The sequence below is a fragment of the Drosophila serrata genome, unplaced genomic scaffold (assembly GCF_035046125.1).
Source record: "Drosophila serrata isolate PLE 108 unplaced genomic scaffold, ASM3504612v1 contig_184, whole genome shotgun sequence".
Classification (NCBI taxonomy): Eukaryota; Metazoa; Arthropoda; class Insecta; order Diptera; family Drosophilidae; genus Drosophila; species Drosophila serrata.
The window spans coordinates 4,139,765-4,156,979 of NW_028257082.1; the positions used below are offsets into that span (position 1 = coordinate 4,139,765).

The 17,215-nt window shown below is 39.9% G+C and overlaps 1 protein-coding gene and 1 long non-coding RNA gene across 22 annotated transcripts in view; one reads left to right on the plus strand and one right to left on the minus strand.

Annotated features, from left to right (window-relative positions):
* Positions 1–17,215, minus strand: part of Mef2 (myocyte enhancer factor 2) — a 49,695-nt gene that overhangs the window by 14,795 nt on the left and 17,685 nt on the right. For 8 of the 21 annotated variants that reach the window (XM_086828223.1, XM_020961939.2, XM_020961931.2 and 5 more), the window contains exons 2-3: positions 14,685–14,927; positions 6,001–6,035 (exon numbers count right to left, since the gene is read on the minus strand). The gene's annotated coding sequence lies outside the window, so the exon portion shown is untranslated. Of the gene's footprint in view, positions 1–240; positions 1,221–6,000; positions 6,036–14,684; positions 14,928–17,215 lie in introns of those variants that run through there. The other 13 variants (XM_086828222.1, XM_086828219.1, XM_086828216.1 and 10 more) reach the window with 2 other exon arrangements.
* On the plus strand, positions 1,408–5,645 carry LOC147644362 (uncharacterized). The gene is made up of 2 exons (XR_015270630.1): positions 1,408–1,494; positions 5,438–5,645. It is a non-coding gene; the product is annotated as an uncharacterized LOC147644362 (long non-coding RNA).

Genomic DNA, 17,215 nt, shown 5'->3' on the forward strand with positions numbered 1-17,215 from the left:
GGCACAAGCATACATTCTTTAATATGGAAATTCAAAAATACTATTATGGAAGTGTGGTAATTATTCAAGAATGCTATATAAGATAGAGCTTTAGCTTTTTTAAATTTGTACATTTGTAACTAAATATTTTATTAGGCAACTTGCGAAATATATGCAAAGAATATAAAATTCCTAGAATTCATTTTATTCATTGTTTTTATTAATTCTAAAATCCATTCTCACACCGTTTTCAAAACTTACGTGTATCGCTTTTCAGCAGAGTTTCGCTCACAAAAACTGTTTTCGAAAAATACGCTGATGATGATGCTCGCCAAATCAATGGGAAAGTGACTTTGTTTCGAACTTTTGATCTCTCCGCGTCCGTGTTCCTCGAAAAGTGTTTGCACAAATGTTTCCGGACACAAAAACGCACACAAACTTCTGGCTCTATTCAGATGCTAATTGAATTGTTGCTCGAAATCGGCGAAAGGGATCTCGAAAGCTTTTGTTTGAAGTTCACGGAAAATGCAGTCAATGATATGTGTTTGCCGTGCGCCTGTGCTTTTATTCCCAGTTTGTTTGCTTGCTTTTTTGTATTTGTTTGTTTGTTTGCCTCTTCTATCTATAACGCCGCTCGTCGTAGTATTTATTTATATATAAATGTTTGTAAGGCAAATCAAATTGATATTTGTAAATATAAACAATGTCCGGGGATGCGGATCCGGCGGAAGGAAGGAAGGAAGGAAGGCGCAAATAAAAGTTAAAAATAAAAACTTATAATTGTCCGACAACTGTTTGTTTTATTTTTATTTTTGATTTATTTTCTTTCTTTTTTTATCGCTGCTGCTGCTATTTGCTGTTGCAAATGTATTTTTGGAAATAGACGTTGCTTGAATTTGTTTATATGTTTGGAGTATAAATAAATGATGGCGCGTAGAGCGAGAGCAGCGGGCAGCAGCACAACATAATTCTCGCGAACGAACTATCGAACTTATGTATGTGGAAAGCGGCGGCTCAGTGTCTTTATGGTGTTTCGATCTGCATCTGCATCTGCGTCTGCATTTGCATTTGCATTTGCATCGGAAAAAGTCCTATTGAAAATCGAACTCGCGCTAAATCGCAGATCCCGAGATCCCGAAAACCGAAAAACTGAAGAAGCGGCGCTGCGGACGCGTACAAACGTACTGACGGATACGCCGACGTTGACGTCGTAATGCGAGGCGCGAACGAGGCACGGATACAGATACAGACACAGATACAGATACACTTTTACACTTATACACTTGCACTCACCCGCTCTCTCTCCCGGTGAGGATTTCGGTTTCGTGGTGAACTCACTCACAAACACACGCACACTCATACGCTCGCACCTTCTAACGGTGCGCCTTTTGTTTTTGCCTTTTTGTGTAACCGTATATCACACACACAGGCAGCGCGGGAGAGAGCACTCTCCTGAGCGCAGGCGCTGACTTTGAGTGCAAACTCGCAATGAAAGCAAAAGTCTCATCCGCCTGGGTGAGTGCGAGGGAGAGCGGCTATGGGTGGGTGGGTGTTTGTTGGGTGGGTGAGTGAGTGAGTGCGTTGAGTGCGTGCGGGAGTCGAATCTAAAACATATGGTTTTTGTTTGTGCCCTCTCACGCACACACACACACACACACACACACACTTGATCAATCAGCCGTTCGTCGGTGTGCCAGCAACAGTTACATTTCGTCCGCCATCGATTCGGTGTCCCGCTCTGGCGCCCGCTCATGAATGCTAATTACCCCGCAGCCCGCCCTGTTGCCCTGGGTTTCCGCCTCCTTTGTATCACTAACCGCCCACCCCCCCAACACTTGCGCTGTATTTTTCTCTGTGTGTATTTTATTTATTTGACTGTCGTGCGACAACACATTGTCCTTGCCTGGGGATCGTCCTCTTTTTGGGCGCCCAGCCCACTATTTGGACGCCTCCTGACGCAGCTTAATAAAAACTTTGTTGACCTGCGTTTGGCAGCAGTGGAAAAACAAGGAAATGCGGAAGGTATAAGACTAGGTTGCGACCATTCAATACCCAGTGTCTAAACCGAAATATGTTTCTAAAGATGTTTATTTTGTTTTTATATTACATTTGATATAAACTCAAGGGTACTCTTATAACTGGTACCCGAAATTTACTTTTAAAAAATTAATTATATATTTTTTCTTTAGTTTTTATTTAAAAAAGTATCTTCTACTTGTAAACAAAACCATAAAGAGGTTTCCTGTATTTCATTTTCCTACTTAAAAATTCCAAATAAATGTTTAATTCTAACATAATTACCCTATAACCTATATACCCCTCCACCCCCACCACCAGTTTATGCTGAGTATATTATAAATACAGAAAACACTGGCATTATGAGCTCACAAAAAACAGAAAAGGAAGACAGACACACACACAAACTCGCATGGAGCTCTTGGAGGTCCTTGGAGCCTTGGGTCTGCGGTAACCATTCATTGTTTCTGCTCGATTGATGATTGCCTATTCAGACAGAGGTAGTTATATGCCAAAACTGGGATATGTTTGCGTGGGAGTTGGGAAGCTTTGAGAGGGGCCAGCAAATTGAATTCAATTTGTAAATGCGACTCATAGTCCTAGCCAAGTGGGATCTAGGTCCCAGGACCTCAGACCCTGTCGATTGTTCCGCTAAGCGGCATATTATTTATGTTAAACACGCTCTATTATGCAGGTTACGCAGGGATAACTGATAACAAACTAAACGGAACAACAGGAACAGGACGAAAGGGGAAGCCCATTCCCCACTTGAACTCAATTGAGTTCAATAGAGAATAAAATTCGATTTTTATGTAGGGAAAAGAGTAGAGGAAAATTTCTATAGAACCTTGGTATAAATAATATTGACCAAGGAGAGTTAGCACTGTTAATGTAAGACTGAAATAAGTTCATTAGTTCTTTTAATTTCTATATTTTGCAAACCATATTTTACTTAAGGAATGTCCATTACAGTTTCAGTTAAATGGTTGCAACTTTAACGTGACTTCCCGGGTAATATGCAAATGCCAGATGCCACGGATATTCATGTGTACCCCTTCCCTTTAGATGGGATGCTGGGGATCTGGCGGATTCTGTAAAAATCACGCATAACCGAGCCCAAGTGCAGCGCGACCACGTTACCCGTTTTATGGCTCTCGCCTCTCAGCGGCGCCACAATGTTGCACAGCATAACCCGGAGCCCGGGGCATATGTACATACAGACATATACATATATCTCTCGATTCCATATTACAAATCCCAGTTCTTCCCATTTCCCAGTTCCCAGTAGTCCGTTGCAGTGTCCTTGTGACTTTTAACGCTTCGACTGGGTGCGACAACTGCCAACTGCAAACAGTCGTCGACAGTCTTAATTCAATAAACGCCGCCCGGCGATTTGCGCATGCTGCATGCTGCATGCTGCATGCACTCAACACATGTGCAACATGCGGCATCTGCAGCCCGATGCCGATGCCGAGGCCAAGGCTTGCCTCAATGTGTTGAGTCCGACTTAACGGCCGCCTGCCTTGCAGGGGTTTCTTCTTCAGGGGGATCTTTACTACAAGAAGTTGAAGCCGTAGCAGAACCCAGACCCAGACATGGACACCCCAAGCCAAGACCACGTGAAACTCCACTCCAATTCCAGAGTGCTCTCCCCGCTCGACGCTGCGTAGGTAATTTCATAAATCTCATTCAAATTGCCTTTGCGATACAGAGACTCAAGCGATGTCCGGAGGGTTGTAAGCATACGGAATTACAGGGAAAAAACATCTTTTTAATTGCTTGCCGAGATTTCGAAATTGAAAAATGTCTGTGGCGGTATCAATTATGCAAATGCTACAGCTTCCTCCCAAAAAAAAAAGAAGTGTACAAGTGGAGCTCCCAAAATAAAGCTCAAGTAATTACGCGTCTCCAGGGAGCAAGTGAAGGAGTCTCGGTTGAGAGGGGTTTAGGTGTCGCCATTAGCATTGGCTAATTACATTTCAATTGGCCAAGTTAAACCGACCTAAGCCCCTTTGACTTTTTGTGTAATTCATAAAAAACAAACTCAATCAAATTCCCCGGGCATTGAGTGCAATTTAAATGTGATTAAAAGCGAGCTTAAGGACACTCTGGAAAAGAGGAAAACATTTTCCAAATCTAATCAATTTTTACCGCCCACGCTGAGCTTCAGCTTCTGTTCCTGCTTCAATTTCAATTTCAGTTTCGTCCTGTCAGCTTCAATAATTCCACCTTAACACGTGTGTCATTGCGGGGGCGAAGTGGTATCCAAATTTGGGGGGCCAGTGAAAGCATTTCTCTGTTTGCATGACTGATAAGTTCCCAGGGATGCCCACATTTCCCTTGCTTAGAATTTTCGGAAACTGCCTCTAATTGGCTTTGACTGTCAGCTTGGGCTGACTTGCAATTAGCATTGCCCGACAAAATAGAAAACTTTTAAGTTACTCGCTTCTGCATTCCGCAAGCTGTCAACATTTTCCCTTGTTGTGCAAACACTTTTCCTTTCAGTTGGGGCCACAAATGGCACATATTTAATGCGACAAAACTCTTTCCCTTATGCTCGATTTTTTTATTAGGGGCAAGGACACGCTGGAAAAAGGTTTATAATTGAAACGAATGGCAGGCAAACAGTCAAGGTAGAGAGTGGCCTAATTGAATCGTCACAGTTCTCATTCATAAGTTCCACAAGTCCATTGATGGAGAGGCAAATATCCTATCCACTACGGGGATAATACCAATTGGCGAGCGACAGTGAGTGAGGTAATCATTTTGAAATCATGCGGAATATCTGGCAAACATTGCGCAGAGTCTGTCCAAGTCTCGGTTTGTGTAGGTGGCTGCTCCTGGCTTATCAATCAATGTTATTTATGCATATCCCCCAGCTGACAGTGGAGAGAATTCCTTCCATCCTTGGATTTCATACTAAAACATTCATGTACCTGAGAAACAACAAGAGACTCCAAATCCGAGTGGGATGAGCTCTTAACCACAAAATCGACGAAGGCTTTAATACCTGGCTGAAAGCGGTTTAAATTACTTAAATCAAAAATACATAATCAAATGTTTCCCAGGAGCTGGCTGCAGTTTCCTGCGTATCTTCTTTCCCTCGAAAAGTAGGCTATAAATAACTTGCAAAATTAATGCTGGCCTTGAATTCTGGTTTAAAACTCGGTAAAGTAATACCGTCTTTCATCAGAAAAAGGGGGTAATGCAGGCCTTGAATGCGTAGGGAGTACTAAAGATAATTAGAAACAAACTAAGAGAAAGACGTAAGACTTCAATTATGATTATTTTACCTGAATAAAGGCTGAATAAAAGCATCTGAATGCAGAAGTAAAACCCTCTCAACAGACTTAATGTACCCCTATTTGATTAGTTTATAATATATAGTTTTATATATACAATAAAAACTTGTTGCACATGTAATGTTTCCTTTATTTTCCAGGATGTATACAATTCCAGTCGAGTTGTTTTAATGCGCAGTGTAACGTAAACACTAGACTTCCCGCAACCAAACTACCTTTTCTTCGATGGGATGGAAAAGCGGCGTGGGAAGGGATGGCAGCAGGAAAAGCAGACAGGCAGACACACGGAAATTGACAACTCGCAGAGCAATAAAGAAAAGTGTCCCGCACACTCACACTCACACTCACTCGAGAGCACACAGCGGGTGTGGAAGAGAAAGATGGAAAGTGGAAAAGCCCATGGGGTGGCATTCAGGCTGATAAGTTTTATACAATTTCCACCCACAGAACTTGAGTTATGCCCCACATAGCACAATATTTCCCTAATGTCTTTATTATGTTCCATTGAGTGTAAATATTTGCCTTGTGCCCACACGTGTGTGTGAGTGTGAGTGAGTGTATGTGAGTGAGTGTATGTGTGTGTGTGTGTGTGTTAGCCAAGTTGGTAATTCGTAATACGTGGCACGTGCTTCCCAAGAAGCTCCTGGTGTTGCCGTAAACAAAACAGGATCTAAGGATGCGATGCGTATGCGTGAGGACTCACCTTGTTTTTGCCGACAACAGGTACAAAAGATGGTGCTGCAAGCAAAGCGGAAAAAACGGGAAAATGGAAATTAGAAAATGGGGGAAAACACACAAGAATCTTAAGCTTGAGGCGACCAAAAACGCCCCGAAAACGCGCTCATGTCGCACGCGATTTATGACGCTCAGTTCAATGCACACGCGTTTCACGTTAACCTCCTGCATCGCTCGTGGTTTTTGTTGTTTTAGTTGTTTAAGTTGCCTCTGTGCCCCCCCAGAAGCCGCAGAGCAGGAATCGGTGGCAAAGTCGGGGTCCACACATGTGCGGCATTGCCCCCCTGCCAAAGCAAAAAGGAAGCTGGCTTTGGCAAAGCCGAAATTAAGATGCTCTTACGCGATTTTAAGAGTTATTAATTAATTATTAAGCAGCATTTGAAGAGAAGAAAGCAAAACTTTTGAATCATCTAACGGCATTTTTAAACCCATAAGAGCTTCTTTTATGAAGAAACAAGTGTCTTTTTGGATGGAAAGCAGAACTTTTTATCTCTATGATAATGTATTTACTATATTCCTAAAGAACAGAAAGTTCCTTTAGTTATTTAGATTTTAGGCAACAGTTTTACAATATTTTGTATTAAGAATTCCTAAATTTTCAGGAGCACAATAGCTTTGTGGGAATTATAGAGCTCTATCTATCTTCTCTATCTTCTAACCTTGAGATACTTATTAGGAATACTTATACTTCAAGGTCTGTGAGAATTACAGAGCTCTGTGCATCCTTTAACGTTAAGATAGAAGAAATAATTATCTTAATTACGATCTAAAACATCTCAAACCCATAGTTATAAAGTAAATACCCGCTCAAAGAGCATGAAAAGTCGCATAAAAATAAGAGTTGTCAGAGAAGCTGCATGAGTTTGCAGACGACAAGTGAGCAGAGTGGGTTTAAAGTTGAAAGGATACCATAAATCTTGTAAGCTGATGCAAAGCGACATTCGCCAAAGACAGGGCAGAAACCAAAGCCAAGTCGAGGCCAACACATCGGAGAAAGATAAACCCAAGAGGGTAAAGCGGGAAGGAAGTTGAGCAACAGATGAGCCAACGGAAAGACTCAACAAGTGACACAGACCAAGTGATGCAGTGATGTATTGGGAAAACTCAATCTCAAAAGAAATAGATTAAAATAACAATATATATATATTAACCAACTGATTTCTTAATTTTCTATAATCACAGATGCATCTTATATACCATTTCCAGTATCCCCCATTGATTTAAGGATCTCCCTCACAGCTGTTACATGTTTTTCTTGCCACAGCATTTCAAATCTCCGCTCAATCAGATGTTTTGTTGCACAAAATGGTTATGTGAGGAAATCCCCAAACCAAATGAGGCACATTTCCCGGGGGTTTCCGTTCCCTTGCCCTTGCCCAGTCTCAGTCTTAGTCCCAGTCTGAGTCTCAAGTGGCCGCATCCTTTTGGCTGCTGATGCCATTTCCTGGTTCGGGTTCCCGTTGCTGCTGCAGTTGCAGTTGCAGTTGCAGTTGCGGATAGCCGTACACGGAGGCAAAAAGTCAAATGGCATATCTAGCATAACATTCTACTCGAGTGCGGATTCCATGGCCGGGAATGTCTTTGCATTGGAATGGAACCCGGGTCCGGGGCCACTTGAGTCCTCCTCCTTCTCCTCTACCATGTATATATCCCTCTCTCCCCCTCCCTAGTGTGTATCTGTGTATCTGTATCTATGTGCAGAGGAGCCGGAGCCTGCAGCCACATTTTATTGTTGTCTTTCTCACCTAAAGCCAACTGAAGCGGCAGAAGCCGAAGCAGCAGCAGCAACAGCAGCCATAAGGCGCAGCGATGTAGAAACATCTTTTTGGTTTGTGCTACACTGAGAAAAAAGCGATTATACCAAGAAAATCTTTCAAGGAAAAGTAGATAGTTATTAGAAACCTGAAACCTGATACAATAAATTACATAAAATGTATTTGAAATCACTAGAGATCTCCTAAATCACTAAAGATTAAACCAAATTATATATCCTTGAAATTTATAATATTCCTGTACGATTTTTCTCTGCGTAATTTTTGTGAGTACACACAATGTATATGTACATATGTCTGTCTGTATATTTGTGCAAGTACTCGCCGCGTTTCCTTTGATTTCTTTTTTACTTATTGGTTGCCCCGAAAGTACAACAACAGAAAACGAAGGCAGTCAGCGGCGCCGTCGAACATTAGAGGGGGGTTGATGAGTATTAGACCCCTGGTTAGTCTACACCCCAGTGCTCCCCGTCCGTACACCCGAACCACCCGTAGGTTCACCGACACGCATCTCTGCCGTATACGCAAATGTTATTGACGTGGCAGAGCAGCATCAGACCATCAAGCCATCGGACCATCAGACCATCAGACCGTCAGACCGTCGCCCAGACTGACAGGCAGCCGAAGGGAATGGGGAGAGATTGGGGATTGGGCCAAGGGGTGGGGACTGCAGGGATGCTGTTGGGATGCTGCCACTGATGTTACCGTTAAAAGAAATGCAATTAAAATGAGTCCCAAGTCTCGAGACCCCAGGAAACTTTGGGGTAACCGTAGCAACCGAGCAACACGCAGAAAAAATATGTTAAGGGAAAAGAAAGATGAAAACAATATGAGATAGTACAACGTACTCTTTTTAAATAAGCTTTTTCATAGATTAAAATATCAGAAAAGATTAAATAAATATTATAAAAGAGGATCAGATACTAAAAAAGAGTTTTAGATACTATAAACTATGTTAAGATACTGTTAAAGGTGTTAAGATACTCTAAAATATGTTCAGATACTCCTAAAGATGTTAAGATACTGTAAAAGATGTTAAAATTCAGTAACAGATGTTAAGATTCAGTAACAGATGTTAAGATAATCTAACAAATGTTAAGATACTTTTTAAGGATAAAAGTAATATTCTTAACGACATCAAATTGATATTATATTCATTTCAATTTAATAACTTAACACATAGCTTCATTTTCATATCTAAAACGATCATATTAACCCCTAATTAATGTAAATATTTCTTTCTGTGCAGCAACCGTAGCGACCGTCAAACGGAAGCAATTAGTGAACTGAGCGCGGGGCAGATATATCCGACAAGAACTGAAGCCTGAGGGGTAATCCACAGCAAATCTCCGCCACTCACACACTCACACACACCACGCGTGCTCTACGTGGCATTTTCTCCTTTTTTTTCTTTAGGAATCATGAAGGTACCTCCACGAATGCAACTCTGTATGTTATATAGTACCTAAATTCGAGGCGGTAGGGTGGAATGTACTCGGACCAGAGATCGGGTTTTGGGAATCATGAAGAGGAAAAGGAAAAGTGGAGACAATCCTTTAGCCATGGCCACACCCCCGTCTCCATTTTACCTATGTATGTGCGCCTCCGATCTTCTTCCCCCTCCTGTTGTTTTTCTTCGTCACGCCCTGGGGACATGCTCAAGAAATCATAATTTTTCAATAATTCTGTTTGTCATTTTCGGTTTGGGGTTACACAGCTGAGACCGTAGTCCGTAGGGGAAAAATGGGAATCAAGTTGGAAAACAATTGGCCTGGAGCAGGGGGAGATACTAAATTTAGATGGGGAATACCTTTGAGATCCATAGAAGAACTATTAGAACTTGACAATGATTTCTTTGCAATTTATTTGATTTGTTAATAAATATAACGTAGTAATGACTGCGATTATGAGAGGTGAAGAAGGGTGAATATTTTCTAAACTATTGTTTTAATTTCTTAAGAACAAATACAAAATGTATAAGGATCATGGTAAATATCTTTAACTAACTTTCAACAATTGAATAGGATCAAATAGGAAATCCATCATAACTTAGCATAAAATATTCGCAATATTTGAATCGATATTTATTGAAATATTTATTTGGCAAAGTTTTTGAAAAATCAATGTTTAAAATGCTCATAAGTAAGCTAAAAAAGCTTTAATTTAATGTAAATTTTAATAAGGTTATTAAATCTGCATACTACGTTTAAATTTTAAGGAAGTTAACATTTTTATAAATTTTTCAAAATTTTAACGATAACCCTTTATTTTTTTTTTGAAAAAATTGGTAAAATTTTCTTTTCCTCGGGAGATGGCTAGATCGACTCCGCTTTCGATGCTGATCAAGAATATATATAGGGTCGGAAATGACTCCTTCACAGAGTTACAAGCTTCAGACAATCACAAAATACAAATAAAAACCTACAAAAGTCGGGCCTCCATTATTTTGGGTGGGCAGATCTCGCCTGTCTGCATTTCTGGACCACCCAGCGGGGATAAGGAATGCAAAACATCCAAGAATAATGGAACATATAGAAACCCATAGCAAAAGCAAACATAAAATCTGAATAAACAAGGGAACCGCCAGACAGAGAGACCGAAAGACACGGACCCACATGACGAGGTTGATGATGATGCAAAGGCAAGAAAAACTATATAGGCTATATCAGCGACTGTGGCTACAAATGCATATATTTATATATACCGCTAGCTATATATCTCATTCGGTACGATTTTAGCCACGGCACGTGCCCGCAGCGCAAGATCGTTTGCTGTCTCTATAAAAATAAAACTCGGGCCAATAACATTTTCAGCTCGAATCGATTGTTTACTTAGCGCTTGCAGAAAATTGATAATATTTTTGGTTCGGGTTTGGGGGGCGACCTGTTGTTGGCCAGTTCATTCACAAGTTAAATTTAAAACGCGAACCAAAACAAATTCTTAAATTTAGTTATGGCCAAGCGAGAAAGGCGCCGAAGGAATCTATAATAAAAATCTATATCGAGATTTCTTTAGATTAATCTTTTTGCTCTTTTCGTTGGGGAAAATGCTGTTCAGTTCTGTTCTGGTTTTCTGCTTCGTTTTTCTGTTGTTTTCAGTTCTATTTGATTTTTTTTTCTGTATCACGAACGTCGTGGTTGTTCGATTCAAAATGGCGATCGTGTAGAGGGAAACGGCGCATGAGCAAAAAAATATTCGTAGGAAATCCACCTCAGGGGAATTTCACCTCTCCCCAGGTCTCTGCGTGTGTGTGTGTGTGCGCGAGACGCCATTTGCATTTCGAGCTAAATATAGACAGAGAGCTCGCCTCGATCGCCAGTTTCTAGCCCCCCTTTTACCACCCATTCTACACACACCTCTCTCATTCTCTCTCTCTCTCTATCTGTGTTGTAGTTTGTGTGTTCACATTACGCGGCGGCGCTGCTTTGGTCCCTCTTCCGTGTGTCTTCCCCTCACCTTTCTTCCCCACACTAAACACTAAACACACACACACACACACACACACACGTTCAGGAGCCCCCGTGCTGTGATGCAAGTGTATGGGTTCGCTGATTAAATTTCAGTTCTCTTTCGAAATTTTCCAATCTTTCTACACAAGATTTTGCAATTTTCAGTGTGGTGAGAAGACGTGTAGCAGGGGGGAGGGACCTGAAGAAGACAGGTGCTGCCAAAATGCGTTACGAAAGCGCCGCGCTATGTGTAATTTGCAGAAAGAAGAATACAGAAGCGAAAGAAGAACAGCATGCGGTATGCACTCCCTCTCCTCCTCCTCCTCCTCCTTCCCCATCCTTTGGCTCTTCCCCCGATGTATAGGATATATGTACATATATCCTATATAGCCCGCTCTGCCAGTTGCTGTCCATGTCAGCTAACAGCCAACAGTGTGATGTCTGTCGTCGCCAATTGCGCAGCTGCAGATACAGATACACTTACAGCGCTACAGCTACAGATGCAGATACTCTCACATGTGTAGCTGTATCCGTGGCCGCACTTCCACAGATGCAGATACACAGCAGCCAGAACAGATTCAGATACAAAGCGAGAGGATGCCAGTGTTTGTTGTACTGACATTCCGTATAAACAAATATCTGTGTATATATCTTTGCCAGCTTCTCTGTATTGTTGGCCCCTTGGCTCGCTGTTGGCTGGACGATAATCCCGGCCAGTGAAAAGCACATGGAAATCGTAAAGTGTACATATTGAGATCGATATACGATCCGGGGCTATGCGATATTGGTTAGGAAAAAACAAATGGTATTTCAAACAAAAGCAAAAGCAACTCGAAAAAACAATAGCTACAATTTTCCATTTTTCGTCAGCGTTCTGAGAGATCTGAAAGATTTTCAGGTGCAGAAAAGACATCAAATGGCTTCAACTTTTCCGAATAAACTTCCTTTGAAGAAATAGTAAGCAGCAAAAACTTTAGTCTGTCGGTGAAAAGATGTTTTTGAACTCTGTTATAGAAGAATATTTTGGAATCATATAATAATTGAAAGGTGGAGAATGTAGAATTAATTTATGTTTAGTTTCTTTTTAGATTACATATCTTTTGCGTCTAAGATTACAATAATAATTTAATAATAATAATGCAGAAAAGAATTTAAATAAAAGGATATTAACATAAAGGGGATTAAGATACTGCTTTCAGCAGAGCAAATGTATTGAAAGACAAAAAGTTAAGAGAAATATACAATTACTAAGCTCCTTATCCCAAAAACATATTCTTTAATATTTATTTTTGCAAATAAACAATATGAATACTTATTTTAAACTCTAGGCTTATTTATATCTAATAATCAAATGTAAAAATGTTTTAATTTTTGTATTAAAACATTAAGAATTTAAACCAAAAACATTAATTACAATTCCAAAATGATCATGTTTCCTGAACGAAAGGAAAGAAAAAAGAAATACATGCTTGAGAATTTTCCCATTTGAGGTTCCCCCATTTCAATTGAATCTTTCAAATTAAATTAAATTCATTTCGTTTGGCTCACTCCTTTGTAACACAACATTTTATCTGCGCTAAAACAATTTTAATTTGCAAACAGCATTTGCCAAAAACCCCGAAAGCCAAAGCAGAGACATAGAGCCATAGGAAAATGTTGCAGAAAACTAGAAAATTTTTGCAAGTTGTTTCAATTTTCTTTTTGCTGGCGTTGCTGCTGATGCGGTTGGTGATGCTGCTGCTGCTGCGGTTGCTGTACCCCATGGATGGGATGGATCTGATATTTTCACGCTTAATCACTAACTGTCCCGTGTGTCCCCTGCTCCTCCTCTGGGGCGGCATGGTATTGGTGCCGTGTCTGCGGCATGGCGACAACAAGACATGAAAAACATTTTGGCCCGCAGCCAAAATACTTAAAGCTGCAAATGAAATGACAGGGAACGTTAAGGAAAGGAAAGGAAAGCAACGAGACGACGACGACGACGTCAAAACTGCACAAAATGTCAAAGGGAGGGAAAAGTGCAGGAAAATGCAGGAAGGGGGTTCGGGGCGAAAGGGCGCTACCCTTATGCGGCTGCTGCCAAAGGGAAACTTTAATTTCCCTTTATTGCGGTCGTCGAGTGCAATTATCGAGCGTAAACAAAATGAAACAAAACGCAGAGCGAGGAAAAACAAATTTCATCTTCAGGTGAATTTTCCGCAGGCTGAATCCGGCCCCCTGTTCAAGTATATACATATTATAATACACACGTCACACAATCACACACGTTGATGGTCAAAACAATAGCATTATGAATTCATTATTTCAAATTAACATTGAATAATGGTAGAGCAAGTCCCAAGAGAAAACTTTCAACATCTCTATTAAACTTTATTTAGGTAGAATTTTATATTATAACTTAACTTTCTCCAGCTATTGGTTGTACTCCTCTATAAGTCACCTTTTAATTATTAAATATTTACCAGGTAAGTGCTACTTTTCTGCCCGCATTTGTTTATACACTCATGTGTACACACATTTGGGAGACGCGTGCTTGAATATTTGATGATGATCCCCCGAATATATAATCCCCGAGAAGGAGGAGGAGGAGGGCACAATTCAATGACGTTTGATATTAAAGTGTAGGAAAATTTCTGACTTACGCAGGAAATATGCTGAAATTTAATTAGCTCTGCGCCCTGCAATTCAAAACCCAAGGAACTATGTAACACAATGCCACTCTTCTGCCTTCCTTTACAATTTCCCCATACCCTTCTTTGATTGGTAGCTAAAGCATATATTCTTTGGCAAAAATGTTTCACGTTAATTGAAAGCCCAACCAGAATGCCATTGGAGATGCGAATGGTATGTGAGTATAATGTGTGTTTTTGTGTGTGTATAGAGTGAGTGTGCGGTGTGTTGTGTACACACATATTACGCATACGCAGCTGTTGTTGTAGGTCTTGTTCGCAGACCGTAGAGAATTTTTCTTTAGAGACCAGAAATCAGTACGAAAGGAAATGAATACAATGTAGAATACAAAGATCAGTTCTTAAGGGGGGGATAGAAAATAATATCCAACACTTAAAAACAATGATTCACACTCTTAATCTTTTGTATATTTTTGCTAGTCATGAAGAACACACGTATTATTTTCTTCTAAGGGATTTAAAATGAAAATATCAATCGATGGAGTCTTACGAATCAGAGTTTTTATAGTTTGAAGGGCAACTTTGAGGAGTAGCCTATTTAAATGGTTTCAGACTTTCAAGAAGATTCAAATATTAATTTAAATAATATTTCTAGGCATTATAAGCTTTTATGATCTTATCAAATCCCAATTTGAAGTTCCTCTAAAAGATTGAGATATCTAAAACCTCTTAAAAGTTTAAAGTTTTATCTCCCCTTTAATATCTCCTTGTAAAATTAACAAATAAAACGCTTTAGCTTACCTGATTCTGAGACTGATTCCAACTATCCTTGCAGTTTTTCTCCACCAAAATGTATCTATGGCCACAGCTCAGCTGCCATTATAGGTTGCCAATATCCGTGTATAGTTCTAGAAAACTTTACTTATATACCCTTCTATCTGAGGGATTTGTACATTGGTTTATTGTTCGCTGTTAACGGGAAATTGACATCAACGTGGACGTTGCCGTTTCCACCTGAGAATTGTATGCTGTCCAGTTGTATAACTGCAAAAGGAAATGGAGAGAGATGATATTAAAGCCTTGCACAAGTACGAGTAGGAGTGAGAGTAAAAGTATCTTTTTGCAGGCCCCCAGCTGGGTTTGAGCCTACACAAGTGCAACAAGTCGGGGCTTTTTCCAAGGGGTTTTCCCGGTATGTTAGGTATGGGTTTTTGGGTGGGGAGTTTTGGGTGACAGATAGTCACTTGCAGGATTCTCTTGCGTTGAGGGAAATGCGCGCGTGCTGTGCTCAACAAACGCCCACATAATGCGGAGTATTCCTTTGCTTGTTTATTCGTATCTGTATCTGTAGCTGTGCCTGTGCCTGTATTTGTATCTGTGTGCTTGTGAGTGTCAGAATGCGTGGGTGGCTAATGAAATGCTTCAGCGACAACGGCAGCAGCAGCAGACAATCGGAGGCATCCCATCCCTCCTCCATTCCGTCCACCTACGTTGCCATAGTCTTGATCAGCTTTCTGTATCTCGTAGGTTTCCCCAAGCATCTGTATCTGTATCTGTGCGCTTCACAGCAGTGTGTATGAGTGCTTGTGGTGCCGCCTTTGTTGCGTTGCCATGGCATTTCAAATGAAATGGCCACCTATGACTGCTTCAGACTGCCTTTAAGGCCATTCTCCCCTTGTGACTACTCAACAAAAATAAAAGGAGATGAAAACTTAAAAAGTTATGGTCAAGTTAGGAATATTTCAATGGCCAGGAAGGCAATTTAAAACGGATGATAGTCTTGGGTTTTTCGCAGAAATGCTGTGCAGTTTTATTGAGAACATACAAGTGCTAGTCAAATTACCTAGCTTAATTATGGTTTCAAAGGAATTGCCAGTAAGCTGATGAAATTCCGAAAGGCTTGCCTCCATTTCATATATTTTAGAGATGAACATGAAGCTTAGAAGGGGGAAATCTGGGAAATAGATTAATTAGGAAGCTTTTCTTTACTTGGAAATTAAATTTAAGCTGTTGAAGTCATGCGCTAAATTGGCAGATCTTAAATCCATTTAAGAAAAAAGTAGTAATTAACTTTATTATATTCTGGTTTAGATGGGTTTAAATTCTTTCCTTTCAAATAAATTAAATTAATTAAATTCTTTTAAAAATAGGATTCCCATGGAATAACAAATATTTATCAGATTTTGAAATATTAAAAACCCTTTAGTTGAAGGGTATTGGACCGCTCGTATAGCCCAGATAAACAACATCAAAAAGATTCAGCTGGCAGTTGTCTCTCATAAATTTCCCCCTCAATATTTTTCCACACATTTCCCACCTCGTTCTACCGCCTTGCGCTTGTCTTTCTTCTCTTTCCCAATTGATGACATATATCTTCCTCTACCTTCAACATTCCCTAACGCCCACTCTTCTTGCCTATATCTATATATTTTTTCTATACTCTGAGAAAGAGAGCGCTTTTCTGTGTCAAAAAGTCAAAAATTAATTTGATGATTTTCTAAGTTGTCCAATACACACACACATGCACACACTCATTATTATTGATTACTTTTCAAGTATTTTTTTCTGCTGAATATTTTGCATCAATTCTGGGTCCCAAGCTGATTTCTAATCAGTTCAAATTATAAATCTCATTATTATGATTTTTTCCTTTTGCAAAATAACCAACTCATTGCTTTGGTTTTTCGTGCCATTTTTCAGCTTTTCCTTTTTCTTTTTTTTCCTCGAACATTTGCAATTATTGGCCGAGGGCCAAAGTCTACAGAAATTTGCGTAAATAAACAACTTTTTGTTGCAATTTAGAAAACAACAGAACGAAAAGTCAAACAACATGCATGAAAAATAAAAAAAGGGGAGAAAAACGGAACAGGAATATTAATTTAGATGATTTTTTGGGTGGATTTTTAAGAAATATTACGAAGTGTTTTGTTACTCAATAAATAAATAATAAATTAGATGAGGAGGTGGAGTATTTTTAAATAATTTTTTAGAGCAATGAATAATTTTTAAGGGTTTTCCAACAGAAATGTCTTAACTAACAGCGAGTAACTAATAATTGTATTACCTTTTACATTTTCTAGAAATGTATAGTCTGTGTTTAGAGCTGTCCAGAATCGAGTTAAAAAAGTTTGGACAAAGCAAAAAATCTGTCAAAAAAAAACTGGCAAAAACAAACAAGCCAAAAAGGGGACAGGGAATATTTTTAGATATATGCAGAGAAGCAAGCGCATAGAATGGAGTGTCGGCAGCCAGTAAACTGAATTATAGAAAGAGTGAGGGGAGTCCAGACGGCATATTGAATTTCCCGGCGGAAACGGAAATTGTTAAGAGCA